Here is an 18,273-nt window from a genome sequence, read left to right as displayed (position 1 = left end):
TTCATTAAACAATATTGCTGTCACTGTGTACAATATTCTCCTTGTTCTGCTCCATTCACTATACATCAGTTCATAAAAGTCTTTCCACACCTTTCTTAAATCATTCTGTTTGTCATTTCTTTATAGCACAACAATATTTCATCACACCACAGCTTGTTTAGCCATTCCCTACATTCCTTTGGTTTCTAATTCTTAACCACCACAAAAAAAAAAAGAGCTGCTATGAATATTTTTGTACAAATAGGTCTTTTTCTCTTTTTGGGGACCTCTTTGGGATATAAACTTAGCAGTAGTATCGCTGGATCAAAGGGTATGCACAGTTTGATAGCCCTTTGGACATAGTTCCAAATTGCTCTTCAGAATGGTTGGATCAGTTCACAACTCCACCAACAGTGGATTAGCATCACAGTTTTCCCACATCCCCTCCAACACCCAACATTTTCCTTTTTTATATATTTTGTACTCTGATAGGTGTGAGGTGGTACCTCAGAGTTCTTTTAATTTGCATTACTCTGATCAATGGTAATTTAGAATATTTTATATGACTATTGATAGCTTTGATTTCTTTGTCTGAAAACTGCCTGTTCATATCCTTCAACCATTTATCAATTGGGAAATGACTTGTGTTTTAGTAAATTGGACTCAGTTCTCTATATATTTGAGAAATGAGACCTTTATCAGAGAGACTTGTTTAAAAAATTCCCAGTTTTCTGCTTTCCTTATAATTTTGGTTGCATCAGTTTTGTTTGTGCAAAAGCTTTTTAATTTTACACAATCAAAATGATCTATTTTATATTTTGTAATGTTCTCTATATCTTCTTTGGTCCTAAATCCTTTCCCTATCCATAAATATGACAGATAAACTATTCCATGCTCTCTTAATTTGATCATGATATCACCCTTTATGTGTAAATCATGTACCTATTTTGACCTTATTTTAGTATCTAGTTATTCATCCATTTCATTTATATTTTCAAATTTATTGACATATAATTGGGCAAAATAGCTCCTAACAATTGTCTTAATTTCCTTGTTGTTGGTGGTGAGTTTACCTCTTTCATTTTTGATACTAGTAATTTGGTTTTCTTCTTTCCTTTTTTAAAGCAAATTAACCCATGGTTTATCTATTTTATTGGTTTTTTCATAAAATCAGCTTCTAATTTTATTTCTTAGTTCATATATTGCTATACTTTTATAGAGATATTTGAGTCCATGAGTTTTACAACTGACTCCTTTCTTGGATTCTGTGTCCTTGTAATTCTTAGGTGTCTTAATTTCTTGAGCTTATTATTCTTGAGCTACTCTTAATAGTATTTAGTTATGTCATATTATTATGGTACCTATATGTTGGCAGTCATCTCCCTTCTCTTTCCATGGCAATTTTAAGCCTATTTTTAATTAGATTTTCAAAACAAATACTTGTAGTATTTGTAGGCAAATACTTTTTTGATGACTTTTTGGCAGATGTACCACTTCATCTCTGTCTACAACTCTGCCATTCCTATATTTTAGGTCATGATCTAGAAATCCAAATCCCATTATCAAATCCCATTTTCTTAACTAGGCGTTAACTTTACATATTTTCCTTTCCCTTATGTGATCCTTTGCCTTCAATGGGTAGCAGTGAGTAAAATACTACTTATGTACTATGATAATAAGTTTCTTACTCAAGACATCATAATCTATAGGAATGCTTTCCAAGTTCCTCTGGCAGTCTTATTTTGTGCCTGTGTAAATCATATATAGCACTTGTTTCTTTTCCTCCTTTCTTTTTTCAGAAATGAAAAAGGGAAATAAGGGAGAAGGAAAGCATTTATATGGCTTCTACTATATTCCAGGCACTGTGCTAAGCACTTTTACAAATATTATCTCATTTGCTCCTTGCAACAATCCTGGAAAGTAGGCGGTGTTATTGTCCCCATTTTACAGTTGAGGCAAACTGAGGCAAATAGAGGTTAAATGACTTCTCCAGGGCCACATAGCTAGTGGATGTCTGAGGCTGGATTTGAACTCAGGTCCTCTTGATTCCAGTTCCAGCACTCAATCCACTATTCCACCAGCTGCCTTTAGTACAAATGGTAGTATTGATTTAATTACTATTCACAGAACTAGATTTGGAAGTGGAGAAGAGGGCACATCTGCAGCAGGGCAAGGAGATGACCTGGAGGTAGCTATTATTAGACAGATAACAACAATGTTGTCTTCCATGGGTGATCATAATTCCACTTTTATCTACATTTGACAATTTGACAGCCACTTTCAACGTCTATTCTCTAATTCACCTCTTACCTGGCTTACCTGTTTGTTTCATTTACCCTTTCTTACCAATACCCTTCTCCTCCTGAAGTTCATCCCTCCCCTACTCTTCATGTCCTTTTTTTTGTGTGTGTGAGGTAATTGGGGTTAAGTGACTTGCCCAGGGTCACACAAGTGTCTGAGGCCATATTTGAACTCACGTCCTCCTGAATCCACGACCCGTGCTTTATCCACTGCGCCATCTAGCTGCCCCTATTCATGTCCTTCTTAACCCTTTTAGACATCCATATTCTACCGACTCCTCCTTTACTTCAGGTATCAACTTTAACTCAAGTTCCTTCAAATTTCTCCTGTGAATCCTTACTCCTCTATTATGGCAGCTAGGTGGCACAGTGGATAGAGTGCTGGGCTGGGAATCAAGAATACTCATCTTCCTAATTTCAAATTTGGCCTCAGACACTTACTAGCTGTGTGATCCTGGGTAAGTCACTTAACCCATTTTGCTTCTGCTCTTCATGTGTAAAATGAGCTAGAGAAGGAAACGACAAAGCACTCCTGTATCTTTGCCAAGAAAACCCCCAGATGGGATCATGATGAATTGGATACAACTAAACAACTTCTACTAACCCTTTGGGTAAAGCCAGGAAAAGTTACTTCCCTCTTTGGCTTCATCTTGTTTTCTCAACTGTAAAATGAAGGGGTTATATCAGATAATCTGTAAGGTGCATTCCATTTCTAAATCAATGATACTATGATGAAAAATTCCAGACATTGGCCAGCAAGAAGTAAAGTCAACAAGATTTTCTTAATAATAATAGTTAACAGTCATATAGCACTTTATGCCAGGCACTGTGCTTAGTGTTTAATAATTATTTTCTCATTTGATCCTCATAACAATTCTGGGAGGAAAATGCTATCATTAACCCCTTTTTACACTGGAGGAAACTGAGGCAAATAGAGGTTAAGGGATTTTCCCAGGGTGACATAGCTAGAAAGTGTTTGAAGCTGAATTTGAATTCAAGTCTTCCTAACTCCAGGCCTGGTGCTCTAGCCAATGAACCACCTAGCTGCCCTTAAATTGATCATTATGTGTCAGGCACTATGCTAATTGCTAAGGACATAAAAGTAAAAACAGGGTTCCTGATTTCTAGGAGTTCACATTGAAATAATGGAGGGGTAAGGAAACGGTGAAATCTTCAGAACTGTACATTTAAATCCTTTCACAACCTGGTTATAATCTACCCTTTATAGTTCTTCATAATAATATTCATCCCTGGGGGACAGCTAGGTGGCACCGTGGATAAAGCACTGGCCCTAGATTCAGGAGGACCTGAGTTCAAATCTGTCCTCAGACACTTGACACTTACTAGATGTGTGACCCTGGGAAAGTGACTTAACCCTCATTGCCCTGAAAAAAAAAAAAGCCATAACATTCTTCCCATCTCAGTGCCTTTACATCGTCTTTCCCCTGTGCCTGGAATGTATTTTCTTCTCACCTCCATCTCTTAGAATTTTTAGTTTCTTTCAAGGCTCAGTTCAGATACTACTATTTTCTACATTAAATCTTTCCCAATTCTCCCAGCTGCTAGCGCCTCTCTCTCATCCCCAATTATCTTGTGTCTATTTTCCACATACCAGGATTGTATATGTATATGTCTCCCATGGCTAGACTGTAAGCCCTTTGAGGACAGGGATTGTTTCACTTTTGGTTTTGTACTCTGAGAGCTCATCATGGTGTACCTGGCACATAGCTTAATAAATGCCCATTGACTGATGGATTGACTTTTGGAGAACATGTTTGGTAGAGTGATAAAGACAGAGGTCAGATTACAAGGAGCTTAAGAACAATGTACTGGTGGTAAAGAAGTGGAGGCAGCAAGCACAGACTATTTTATCCAGAAAAGTAATAGTCAGAGGGAAGAGACATGGTCTGGTAGCTTAAGGGAGCAGGAGAGTAGAGGAAAGGGTGGTTTTTTAAAAATTAAGATTGTGGAGATTTATGAATATTTATAAATGGGGAAAGGAGCTAGCAGAGTCAAAGCCATAGGGGATTCTCAACATTTCACTTGTGTTCTCTCTGGCATGCCAAGTAAAAATATTGCCTTATTTTCCAAAACATATTACACTCTTCATAATTACACTTTTCATAATTAAAAAAATGAAATTTTAAGGAAGTTTAATTTGAAACAAGAAACACCTGTTTTTATTCATTATAGGGAGACTAAATGCAATCATTTCATTTTCATAACTTACATAGAAAAATTCCACCTTCCATTCCATCTTCAATATAAACTTTATTAAAATAGAGATTGGGATGATTCCTCATCAGGTCTTGTCAGTTCATCTATTCTTCTCCAGACCTAGACTAATTTTTCCCAGAGAAGTTGGGACCTCTGAACTTATGGAGTATGGTGGAAAATAAGAATGGCATTAAGTGAGTGTTATGGAGGTATGCAGACAAAACACCCTAGTGCCCATCAATATGCTGGGTACAAAGTCCCATTTAATTAATACTTAAATGAGTTGAATTCTTTATTTCCACTAGATTTTACAAAGTTGAAAAAGGTCACATAATACAAGATCCTAAAAAAATCTTGGTGGCTTGAAATGATTAAATGAATCTGTTAAGATGAAATTCCTTAGGAATAAATGTAATGAATTATACTTGGCTTTGAAAATTAATTGCACAAGTATAGGAATGATTGATTACCTTTGGCCTGACAGAAGATCATTTGAAAAAGACCTGATGGTCTATACATTCCTATTAAAAACACAAGAAAGCATAGGAATAAATGGAGCCTTTCTCAAAATAAGTAGTATTTATCTAAAATCAAGAGCAAGCATTATCTATTTTAATAAAGTTTTGATTACATGAATTTAAAAAAGCTTTTTGCACAAAACAAAATGAATGGAACCAAAATTAGAAGGAAAACAGGAAACTGGAAAAAATTTTTAGAGTAAATTTCTCTGATAAAGGCTTCCTTTCCCAAATATATCGAGAATGGAGTCAAATTGATAAAAATAAAAGCGATTCCCCAGTTGGTAAATGGACAAAGGATATGAATAAGCAGTTTTCTGAAGAAGAAAAAAAGTTCTCTGAATCACTACCGATTAGAGAAATGAAAATTAAAACAATGTCAAGGAACCACTTCATACCCAATTGGATTGGCTAATATGACAGAGAAGAAAAATGACAAGTGCTGGAGGGAAAATGCTGGGAAAAAATGCTGGAAAAACTGGAACACTAATGCACTTAGTGTAGTTGTAAACTAGTCTAACCATTCTGGATAACAATCTGGAACTATATATACCCTTTGACCCAGCAATATCACTACTAGGTCTCTATCTCAAAGAGATCAAAGAAAAGGGGAAATGACTTATTTGTACAAAAATATTTATAGCAGCTCTTTTTCTGGTGGCACAGAATTGAAAATCAAAGGGATGCTCATCAATTGGGAAATGGCTGAACAAGCTGTGGTATAGGATAGTGATGGAATTCTATTGTGCAATAAGAAATTATTAGCGGGATAGTTAAAAAAAAACCTAGGAAGACTTATATGAACTTATGAAAAGCAAAGTAAGCAGAATGAGGAGAACATTGTATGCAGTAACAGCAATACTGTAAGGATAATTAACTGTGAAAGACAGCTACTCCGATCAAGACAATGATCCAAGACAATTCCAAAGGACCCATGATGAAAAATGCTATCCACAATCCAGAAAGAGAACTAAAGAACTCTAAATGTAGATTGAAACATACCTTTTTTACTTCCTTTACTTTAAAAAATATTTTTCTTGTTTTGTTTTTGTCTCTATTTTCTTTTGTAACATGAGCAATATGGAAATATGTTTTGCATGACTTCACATGTATTATCAATATCAAATTGTATGTCTTCTCAAGGAGGGGGGACTGGTGGGAGAAAAAGAAATGATTTGGAACTCAAAATTTAAAAAAATTGTTTTTTATATAATTGGGAAACATTTAAAAATTAAAAAATTTTAAATGAATAAGGATATGATAAAAAGATACGGGGGTCTTAGTGTACTGTAAGCTCAAGTGTAAAGTAAATAGTGAATAAATAGTGTAATGTGTTGGGCAAAAAAGATAATACGAGCTTCAGTTGTATTAATAGAATTCTTTTGTCCAGAAAGACCTGTTAGCTCCATGATCTTGTTCCCTGTTTGACTTCACCTGGGATAAAGCTCTAGGCATCACATTCTAAGAGAGACGTTGACAAAATGTATTGGATTCAGAGAAAGACAACAAAAATGGTGAAGAGATTTGAAAACATGTCCTGGAAGGATTCAGGACTATTTCGATTTGGGGGGTTACATGGTAACTATTTTCAAATATTTGAGATCTACTTGGACCGGGAGAACAGAACCAGGATATTATAGAGAGACAATTTTTGGCTTAATATTAGAAATGACTTCATAACATCACAGAACTGTTCAAAATTAGAATGGGTAGTGCGGAAGTAGTGTGTTCCTAACCCCCTGCCAGCTAAAATAGGGTAGGTTTGGATGATGGTGGCAGATGGGAAAGACTACTGGATTTTGAGTCAACAAGACATTTGAGTGAGCTCTTTACCCCTGCTGTGACCTTGGGTAATTTACTTCCCCTCGGGGTCCTCAGTTTCCTCATTTGCAAAATGAGAGAGTTGGACTTTTAAGACCCTTTTTGTTCCTAAATCTATGTTGCTATGACCCTTTGGGATATTGCAGGGGGATTTATGTCTCATAGAAGTGATACTAATATTCTATGCCTCTAGGAAATATTAGGAAGAGCTGTATACTCTTTTCCCAAGCAGATGCTTAGAATGCCTGGAACTAAACACAGTATTCCAGATGAGTTCTAAGCATCTTTAGATGCTTAGGAAAAGAGTACACAAATACCTCTTCCCATATTTCCTAGATGCATAAAGCATCCCTATTATTAATAATATTTACTAGCATTACAGTCTCCCTTTCACGGCATGTTCCTGCCTCTCATAAGCCTGAGTCTAAGATTCTTCCCAACGCCTAAACTAAATTCTTCTTGCTAGCATTTAAATTTACTGCCTCTTCTATTCTAAATGTTAATTACTGTTGATCCTGACATCCTACATAGTGCTATCCTTGCATATACAGACTGAGGATGAGTGCCTTTATTCAGTTTTCTCCTTTATTCCGAGACTTAAATACTCTGCAGTTCAGAGGGCCAGGACAGGATTCCCAAGCGCAGAAGGGGTGTGAATGAAAACTCCCATGCTTTGGGTGCCTAGGTTCAAAACACAAAGTGCGAGGACGGCCACTGTTCCCGACACCGCCGGCGCAGAGGGCGTTGGGGGCTGCAGAGGGCGCTGTTTGCTCGTCTCCAGGCTTGTGGCTGCAGCCGGCAGCGAGCCCTGGGCACCGCTGGGTGGCTGGAGGCGCCCTCTGCTTTCAGTGCTTGCAGCAGCAGCAGCGGCCGCCGCGTTGTGGGGGTGTGCGCGCCTCCCGCTCCCTCCCGCCCGCTCCCCAAGCTGTAAGCGAGGGCAGTAAATCTGGAGCGAGAGACACCGGCTCCGCCGCACGTTTCCAGGCGCCGGCTTCACAGCCGCCGCCTCCACCTCTACCACTGCTTCTCTTTGTCCGGGGAAAGGAAGGAGGGAGGGAAGAAGGGAGGGGGAGTTGTTGCTGCTGCCGCTGCTGCTGCGGCACCAGGTGCATCCTCGGAGCCCTCCATCATCTTGCGCCCCTTTCCCCCGGCTCTGCGCCGCGCGCTTGGAGACCCGTGGTGGGCGGCCGTAGCTTCCTCGGGTGGGTGCCCGCGGACAGGTGAGTCTTAAAGGGGGGGAGTCCGGCAGAGGCTAAGGCGGTTGCGAAATTTGCTGCTGCCTCCGCGCGGTATCTGCAAGTGGGATGCGTGGGAGGTGTTTTGCAGTGACAGTTGTTTGGAAGTGCAATCCAGGTGTGGCTCCATTCCTTTCCCTCTCCCGGCCCACCCCTCCTCTCCCGTGTCTCTTGGCAAGTTCGTTTAGCCTTGGCACCTGAATTGACCCTTTCCCCCTCCGAAGCCTTTGAACCCTCAGCACGACCCTCGCCCCCTTCCAGCCCCCAACTGCTGGAAAACACTTGACGATGGGAGTTCGGGACCTAGCTTGTGGCTACAGCCTAATTAAGTGTAGTCATGTGCTTAGTTTTGGGCATCTTCCTTGCTTCCTTCTGGAATTGCTAAGAATAGGGTAACCGATGGGGGTCTTCGGCGCCTTCTCTTTATTTTTGGCCCTGGCTCCCACGTTCGTGGGTGTGGGAGGAAACAGAGTTTAGAGCATGGGGGGCATTTCCCATCCTCCTCCACTTCCCGAAAGACGGCATCCCCTCCTTTCCCCCTTGCTAGAAGAATTGCCCTTTGCAAACCGCATAAAGATAATTAAGATGCAGGAGCTCTTTGATTCCCTCTTGAATAGTGTTGGGCGATTGCACTGCACGTATGGCTATATGGCGCATTACACGTGCTGACTGTTTGGGTAACACAAGGATCTCCTAGGGGAGGGATAGGTTAGTTCAAGACTGGAGCGTCCTCCCGGCCTGGGATGTTTTGGTCTGCCGCCGTACTATTAATTTAGCACGGCCATGCGAATTCCTTTGAACTTTATAAGGAGCCCTATTTTCTTTTTCTTCCATCCATACGGTTTAGTTGGGAGGATATGCACAGAAGGGATTTCTGGCACATGGAAGCGATGGTACTACCGTTCTATTTTAAATACAAACAGGGGGAATAAGTGTGTTTGGCAGGATACCAGAAGAAACCCATACTCACTGTTATGCAAGTACATTTAAAAATACCTGCTCATTGGTTAGAACGTAAAGTGATCACCAAGGCCTCTAGGGGAAGCTGGGAGAGAAGCTAAGGACATCTCATCCTCAAAACAAAAGCGTACCAGAAAGGGTGGGCATGTCTAGCTTGAGGTCCTCTTTTAAGATGGTGCAGGACACTTTTAGGCAGCATTTCAATCGTGGGAAGAATACCTGAGCTACAAAGCAGAAAACACTGCAGAGCATTTAGGAGAATTAAATAAAGCAGGGATTGTTCAGTAGCCTGCAAAGTCTGGTAAGAATATTTGCCTTGACATGCTAGTGCTGGAAAGTTGGTAACATTCGTTTTATTTTTTTAGAAACTGTCTCAGAAATTTAGTAACTATTCATTGCCAGTCAAAGTAACTGAACTAAAACTGAATTCAGATAAAAGAAGGGCTTTCTGGTTACCTTTTCATCATTTCTAACTATGACATTAAAATATATTGTAAGGCTAAACTTCTAGACAATGAGATAGAAACCCCACAAACCCCACACTAGCACAACCCAGCTCTTGAATTATATCTCATCAGGCAAAAGATAACAGGCATCACTGTGACCAGCTCCAAGCAGGGATTGTTCAGTGACTTGCAATAATCAGGAGAATCAATGTCCAACAGGTGATACTTGGCAAAAGGCAAGGGATAAGATGCACAATAAACTATCACCACTAATTGTGGGTTTGTGTGAATCAGATTTTTCTTTTACTTTCTGTGATAGATTTCACTTTTGGTTACTATGTCCCAACCCCAGTTATGACTAAAGGGCTCAGAAGCAAAGCAAAATATAAAAACAAAATGAAACAATCTAGTTTAATAAAAATTTTTGGAGGAATCCCAGACTGATGAGTTCATTGGTATACGGAACTCCCAGTGAGAAAACTCTACCTATTAATGCAGCTGAACACATTCTCTGTGACTTAAAGACTTAGTTTCCTGGAGATCACTAAGAGGTTAAGTGATTTACCTGGTCCTATATAGCTAATTTGTATCAGAGATGCAAGAACTTGAACCCAGGCCATCCTGACTGAGGAACTAATATACCTTTTGAATAGTAATTAAAGAAGGGTAAAAATAAAGTTTAGCAAAGCAAAGGAGAATTGATGAATTGTTGCATATACTTTTTAACGTAGTCTTTTTGGAAGCAGGCATGTTAGATCTTTTATTTTGCTAGGACTTGTATATATTTGTGACCTTTAATTCTTTGCAGCATCCAGGATCTTGTTTTTAAAACTCTGAATACACCATAGTCTCTTTTAATTTTTGGAGATGTTAGTGACAGGTTAGACAGCAATGTCAGTATTTTTATTTGCTTACAAAATAACAGAACCAATGCTCATTAAGTGTTTCATTATTTTCTCTATCAAATATAAAACTTATTGTTTCCTTTGACATAAAATAGCACAGACAATTGAGTGGGGCACAAAGCTTCAATTGCTTAAAAATTTTTGTCTATTGTACCTCTAGATTTAGATATTTTGTGTCAGGTTTCAGGAAACAAGATGTTTTATGGGGAGTATTATATAAAAGGTGCTATTGTGTTGAGGGTATTTTACGAAACTCAGGTTTGGCTATTATATAACTATCTACAAACTAAATTATTAAAGTCAAAAATAGGGAAACAAGGTGCTCAGTGTCAGTTGATCAGACCTAATCCTGTAATAATTGCTGCTGCCAAATTAGAGAAGAACTGTTTCTGGGAATGGAGAAATAAGTACATTGTCTACAGCAGGGGTTCCCATTGGGAGGTTCATGGATCCAGATTCTCAACAATGGTCCAAGGAATTTGCATTAAATTTTTAAATGATACCTTAAGCACTAAATAATTGTAAAGAGTATTGTGAGTAGTATATTAAATTATCTTGGCAATTCAAAACTTTTTTTGGTTGTTGTCGAAAGGGGTTCATGGAACAAAAATAATTTGGCAATTACTAGTCTAGAAGATGACATAAGTACAAGTCCTGTTCTATTTATTAGCCTTTTCCTAAAGATTTTTTTTTTTTGGTGGGGCAATTTGGGTTAAGTGACTTGCCTAGGGTCACACAGCTAGTAAGTGTTAAGTGTCTGAGGCTGGATTTGAACTCAGATCCTCCTGAATCCAGGGCTGGTGCTCTATCCACTGCACCACCTAGCTGACCTTCCTAAAGATTTTAGTGCTGATGTAAAAAGCCTTTTGGGCCGCTGTGTCTGTCAATTAAGATCATCAGGAAGAGCAAATTGATTTTTTCTAATTTTTTGCTTTTGTGAGGCCAATCAGAAATCTGACCCAGATTGTCATTGACCTGGCTGAGAATGTTGGGAATGAAAACAAGCTCTAGGGCCTTGCAGAGCCAATGAAATCACAATGTAACACCGAGAACAAATTATCAGCTTGTGATTTGCACTGAAAGTGATTTGTGTGAAGGTGAGCATTAGGGAAACTGAGATGAGGGTGGGGGTGGGGAAATAATATAGTTAGGGCTCTCCAGCATCTCAGGATTGATTGCAGAAGAGAGGGAGCTTAAGCAAAAACCAAAAGTACACTAGAAGATGTTTTATTTTTCTCTATGTTGATTAATAAAAAAAATGACTGGGACCTAAGAGAAGAGAACTCTGGGACTTGCTACCCTAGAAATGTTCCCTAGAAGAGCACCTTTTCTTCTAAAAAGAATTTTAAAGACTACAGAAGATTCCCTTTTGAAATCTACAAAATTTTCTGTAGGGAACAAAGGCCATTTGAACATAGACAAGGAGATGTATTGCATAATTTTCATTTTCAGTTTTTATGATTAACTGGAATGCACTGTATCCACAGGGAGCTCTTCTTGTTGTTTTTTTTATTTCTTGAAAATGATGCTTATTTCATAAGTGGGTCTGCCAGATTTTCTCTTTCCAACTCTGCTGCACACAGGCTCTCAGTGTTCTAGGTATCTAGGAGTGTGTTATAAAAAACACACTTTTTTCTTACAAAATTTATTTTATTGTGCCACCCCCAACTTAGGAATGACTCTAAATACTCTAGAATAACTTCTGTCACAAGATAGGGGGTTGGGATCTTGTGGGTCTTAGGGGGTTCCCACTTATTCAAGAAAAATACATCATGCCAGTTTGAGTTGGGAAACTTTTGGAATCGATATGGAAATTAGGGTTCTTCATTGGAGTTTCTTACTGGTTTGAGTTTGAAAGGGGTTTTGGAAGTTCCATTTCAGTATGGAATATCTGAAACCATCTTTGGAGACAATCAGAATTCCCTGAGAAAGGGGATATGGGAAGTCAAGTTAACAAGCATTTCCTTTTTGGGGGGGGGGGCAGTGAGGGTTAAGTGACTTGCCCAAAGTCACACAGCTTATAAGTGTCAAGTGTCTGAGGCTGGATTTGAACTCAGGTCCTCCTGAATCCAGGGCCAGCGCTTTATCCACTGAGCCACCTCGCTGTCCCCTAACAAGCATTTCCAAAGCGTCCACCATATGCCAGGCACTGTGCTAAATGCTGGGGATACAAAGAAAAGCAAAAAAACAGCCCCTGCTCTCAAGGAGATTACAATCTAATAGAGTAGATAACCTGTAAACAATTAGGTAAGCTTCTTGAAGGCAGAGACTGTATTTTGTATCTTTCTGTATCCCCGGCATTTATCACAATACCTGACACATAGTAAGTGTTTAATAAATTGAATGTGCAAATAAGATATATACAAGATAAATTGGAGGTGAACAACAGAGGGAAGGGACTAGGTTTTTGTTGTTGTTGTTGTCGTTGTTTTGTTTGTTTTATTTTGTTTTGTTTTGCGGGGCAGTGAGGGTTAAGTGACTTGCCCAGGGTCACATAGCTAGTAAGTGTCAAGTATCTGAGGCTGGACTTGAACTCAGGTCCTCCTGAATCCAGGGCCAGTGAGGGTTAAGTGACTTACCCAGGGTCACATAGCTAGTAAGTGTCAAGTATCTGAGGCTGGACTTGAACTCAGGTCTTCTTGAATCCAGGGCCAGTGCTTTATCCACTGCGCCACCTAGCTGCCCCCAGGGAATAGGATTAAGGAGGGCCAGGAAGGGTTTCTTGTAGAAAGTGTGACTTCAAAACAAACAAACAAACAAAAACACATTTTAAGAAAGTGTGACTTCAAGCTGATACTTGAAAGAAGTGAGGAGGCAGAGATGAGGAAGGAAAAAGTTCTAGGCATAGGAGATAGCCAATAAAAAGGCCAGGGGTTGGGATGTGGCATGTCAGGTAGAAGGAACCATAAATTAGGAAAACCAGTGTAACTGGGTCACAGATGGGGAATAAGGTGTAAGAAGACTGGAAAGGGGCCAGTTATCAAGAGTTTTAAAAGGCAAACAGAGGATTTTGTATTTGGTTCTAGAGGTGATAGTGAGCCATTGGAGTTTGTTGACTAGGGCGATGGATACATCAACTATTGAGGATTATCTGGGATGTCTTATGCCTGGAATTAGCTAGTAAATATCTGATATTTAAATCCATGTCTCCTTGGCCCTCAGGTAGCACATTAATTTCAATGCTAAACTGTCTCTCTTTTCCAGTCAAAACAACTCCAGAATAATTGAAGCCCTAAATTAATCTTTACATGGTATGAAATCTAGAACTTTCACCATGCTGGTTGTTCTTCTCTGCCCAAGTGTTAGTTTATTGATGCCCTTCCTAGAATGTGGGGCCCAGAAGCAAAACCATGTCACATGACCAGAGCAAAGTTCAGCGGTACAATTCCTGTCCAACTCCTAGACACTAGAACAAAGAAGTTCAACCCAAGACTGCATTTTTGGCTGCTAGACCACAATATTGATTAACATTGAGCCTGCAGCCCTGCAAATTCCCAGGTCATTTTCTGATTAACAGCTGCATAGCGATTCCTTCCTCATCTTATACTTGTGTCTAGGATTTATTTTCATTTAAGTATAATATTTTTTATTTATCCCTATTAAAATCCATCTTACTGGATTTGGCAGAAATACTCATTATCTATTCCATTTGTATCTTCTCTGGATAGATCCTTAGACTAGAAATTGATAAAGCAAATGTGGTTAGGAAGAAATTTAAGCCTGAGATAAAAAGATGGTGTATAGTTCATCTAAATGAATTTTTCACTGGGCTCAAAATTATATCCTAGGGTGCTGAAAGATCTTGGAGGAAAGATTACATCTCTCAATGATCTTTTGAAGAGTCCTAGGTAGGAATAATTGATTCTAGAAGATTCAATTTGGACAGAAAAGGGGGGAAGGCAGATTCTACAAATTACAAAATGTTTGGATTGATTGGGTTCAATTTTAGGGACCTCTTATGAAAAGTATCTCTCTTTGACTCATTCCCTGGAACAATCCAAGTTTGTCTTTTGTGTAGGTTTCTACAACATAAAAAAGAGGCGCTGCATCCTTGTTGCTTGCATAGGAACTTATGACATCGATTAAAGGAAGGCTTGTAGGTTGAGTTTTTTTTTTCATCCAACAAAAACCTCTTACAGCTAAGCCCATAAACAGTCAAGACCTCAGTCCTCCACACCTAGAGTACTCCATTCAGACTGAGGCTTTCTACAAAGGAAAAACATTTAGGATTGCCAAAGGGACAACTCCTGCTGTTGCAGACAGGCAGAACCCGTATTAGTTACAAAACTGGTAAAGGTCACCATCTAGGCTTGAGGAATAAATGAGTTTCATGCCAAAGAAGGTCTCTGGTGGCATTCTGAAGAGATAGCTGCTGAGAAGCCCTGTCCCATTCAACAATTTTATTGATGACTTAGATGGAGCTGTATGGCTTAGATGGTTTGCTTGCCAGATCTGAGGAGAACTCACCACTGAGAGGGATGGCTGATTTGTTGGAAGACATAATGAATGAGCTCAGAACAAGCTGTGATGGAGCCAAATCTAAAAACATGAGATTTAGTTAGGTGTGGATTCTGTATTTCTTTTGACAGCAACCATGATTTCATTGGTGCCCTAAACTAAGGTTCAAGAATAACTGGAAACATTTAGGTTGGAAGTTCTGGGGCTAGACAGTGGTTCATAAGAAAAACACTTGGGGATTTCTGTTAACCATCAGGATGATGAGAGTGAGTTGCATGATGTGGCTGCCAAAAATAGCTAATGCAATCTTAGAATGCATTAATATCCATACTAAAGACATAATCAATAGCACCATCATCCTCTATTTGGTAAAAAACCACACCTACAGGATTTTGTATCATTCTGGTTAATCCATTTTAAGCGGGTCATTGACAAACTGAAGTGTGCATCCATAAGGAAGCAAACAGGACGGTAAGAATATTTGAAGCCATGTTATTATCAAGACTGACTGAAAGAATTGTGTATGTTTATAAAAAAGAAGACTTAATGGTTTCTTTATTACTAGGTTTTATTTAAAAATCTACAGTAAATTGCTGGCCCAATGCCTCTGAGCCAGTGAAAGGTCAGTATGATGTTCTACTTATGATCAAAACTTGGAACAACCTCTTCTCTCCCAAATGCCTGTTGCTACTCTATCTGGGAATGGTGGGTGCAAATGCTGGGGAATAAATAATGGGCATTTAAGAGGAAGAAAGAGTGTCAGGAAACCTGGGGGAAAGCAGTGTGCTCATCAGGCAGGCCCTTGCAAGTATCCAAAAGAGTGATTGATGAGTACTTCTGAGATCACAGCCAGAAATCCCCCAAAGTAGCAAATCTAGATGAGTCTAGGAGCAACAGGTCCAAAGCTGGTTCTGGGAAGTCGTGGATCTTGTACAGAGCCAAGTCAGGAAACCATTGTAGAAGATAGAACAAAGGGTCCTAGCTGTTGATGGACTTACTGAAAAAAATCAGGCCCTTGTAGTTTTATTTAGGGCAGCCCCCTCCTTCTCGTCCCCCACCTAAAGGCTAGGGAAGGACTTTGGCTCTAGCACTCCACTCTTCTTTATTTTTTCATCACCCCTTAGTACTGAAGAACCAAGTGTGCTTTTCATAGATCATTTACAGGAGGAAACAATAACAACAGCAATAATATCAAACATTTAGGTGGTGTTTTCAGGTTTGCAAAGGGGTTTATGTACGTGATCTCATTTGGTCTTCCCTACAACATTGTTACGTGGGTGCTGTTATTAGCTCCATTTTACAGACGAGGAAACTGAGGCTGAGAAAGCTTAAATGACTTGCTTAGAGTCATGAAGCTGGTATCTTAGAGGAGATTCAAGCCCTTTCAAATCCAGCTATCTATCCACTGTGCCACTCAGCTGCATCAAAGTATTTCCTGAAATAAAAGGCAACTTCAGTTAATTAGTTCAGAACAGCAAAGTACATTTTCCACTTACTTCAAATATTTGAAGGGCCCTCATGTGAAAGAAGGATTACATTTACTTTGTGTAGCTTCAGAGGGTAAAACTATGGAATTACGAGAAGGAATGTTTTGGCCCAGTCTCTGAGGAAGATCTTTATGACAATTAGAACCATTTGACAATGAGACAGGCCCAATTTAAGGTATGAGTTTCCCACCATTGGTAATATTATATAATATGTAATATAATATAATATCTGTCAATAGATTGTCAAGAAAATTGGTTAATCAGATAGATGGTTGGACAAGATCGCCTCTATGGTCCCTTTTGACTATAAGAGGAAGTTATTCTGTGATGGAATCTGGAGACCTTACTTCCTTCAGTCTTCCTGGATACCCATGGGAAGAAACACTGGAAACTTTTACTCCCGTGTCTGAGAAATAAGTGACTGTTGTCATTGCTAAGACCAAACCTTCTACCCATGTCCCTTCTGTACCATCTCCTGCCATCTCTTCTAGGAGTTTTGCCCCATTGATTATTTTCTCTCCTGTTTCTCAAGTCCTTCCCTCCACTGTCTACAAACACAAGCAGGCTTCTCTAAACCTTAAAAAATCTCCACTTGGCCCAGCCATTTACCCAAGCTTTTATTTTCTTAAATGTCTCCTAACTTTTGTCACCGGTATCTTGGAGGGAATCACATACACTCTGCTTTTACGTCCTTACTGTACAGTTCACTTTCATCTCCTTAAAGTCTATCTTCTTGCCCTAACATTTGACTGAAACTACTCTCTCCTGGGTTGCCAGTGATCAGTTAATTTCCAAATTAAATGGTCTTTACTCTGCACCTTTTGATATTATCAGTCATGTTCCATATTGTCTCCCCTATTAGACTGTGAGCTCTTTGAGAGCAGGGACTGATTTCTTTGGGCTTTTCTTTGTATCCCTAGTGCTTAGAACACTACCTGGCATGTAGTAGGTGCTTAATAAATGCTTGATGATTTGATCACCTTTTTTTAATCTTGATTTTTCTGCTCATTGGATATGACACAAACTGAAATAAAATATTTTTGTCACTTTTGGGCTTTAATAAGTTAATTACAAATCTGTAATGTTTACAGCTTTGGAAGTCACAAGATCCTCTAAATTACAATATTTTGTCTTTAATTCTAAGGCAGCATGTTACTTGACAGTCAGTGTTGTGTTTTGGATAGAGAGGGCAGGTCTTGAAGTCAGGAAGATGTGGGTTAAAGTCTTACCGTTGATGTTTGCTGGCCTTGTGACCAGGGGCAAGTAATTTAACCTCTCAGTAATGTCAGGAGACTCTCTAAGAATATAAGTCAATGACAAATTGCTGATCTGTATTGAGGAAATTTCTATTTATGGAATTCCTTGTACCAATTAAACTAGAATGCTAGATGAAATACATGGGTGTATTTGTGTGTGTGTGTGTGTGTGTGTGTGTGTTTCTTGAATCTCTCCCTACCTACTTGTTCCTTCTCTTTTGGCTATAAATACATTCAGCTTCCTCAGCTGAAAAAAACAAACAAACAAAATGTACTAAATCTTACCCTCCTTACTGACTTTCATCTTGTATCTTTTTGTGCCCTTCTCAGCCAAAGTCCTTTAGACACTCTGTGCTCCTGTGGTTTTGTGACACATGCTCTCCTGGTTCCCTCTCTCCCTTCCTGAATATTTCCTCTCAGTCTCCTTTGTGGGATTGTTATCTATATTCTACTCTTTAGCATGGGTATCCCATAAGACTCTCTTGGGGTACCTCCTTTATTCTCCTTGTATACTCTGTTGGCTGGTCATCTCATCCATAATTTCAGGTGTCATTCTTAAATAAGTGACTCCATTTGGAACTAAGCTTTGGGACTAAGCTTGGTCATTATAGTTATATGGCCTACAGTTTCTTTATATCATTCTCTCCATTTATATTGTTGTTGTCATTGTACTATATTGATTGTTTTCCTG

At 39.2% G+C, this 18,273-nt stretch overlaps 1 protein-coding gene across 2 annotated transcripts in view; it reads left to right on the top strand.

The window, feature by feature from the left end:
- Positions 1 to 7,754: 7,754 nt before the first annotated feature.
- The window catches only part of MTUS2 (microtubule associated scaffold protein 2), a 679,782-nt gene continuing 669,263 nt past the window's right edge, over positions 7,755 to 18,273 (top strand). For both annotated transcript variants that reach the window (XM_043996074.1, XM_043996073.1), the window contains exon 1: positions 7,755 to 8,055. The gene's annotated coding sequence lies outside the window, so the exon portion shown is untranslated. The remainder of the gene's footprint in view (positions 8,056 to 18,273) is intronic.

This window comes from Dromiciops gliroides, chromosome 3, assembly GCF_019393635.1.
Source record: "Dromiciops gliroides isolate mDroGli1 chromosome 3, mDroGli1.pri, whole genome shotgun sequence".
NCBI classification, from domain to species: Eukaryota; Metazoa; Chordata; class Mammalia; order Microbiotheria; family Microbiotheriidae; genus Dromiciops; species Dromiciops gliroides.
Note: the sequence above shows the minus strand (reverse complement) of the source record. Positions and strands in the feature narration are given on the sequence as shown.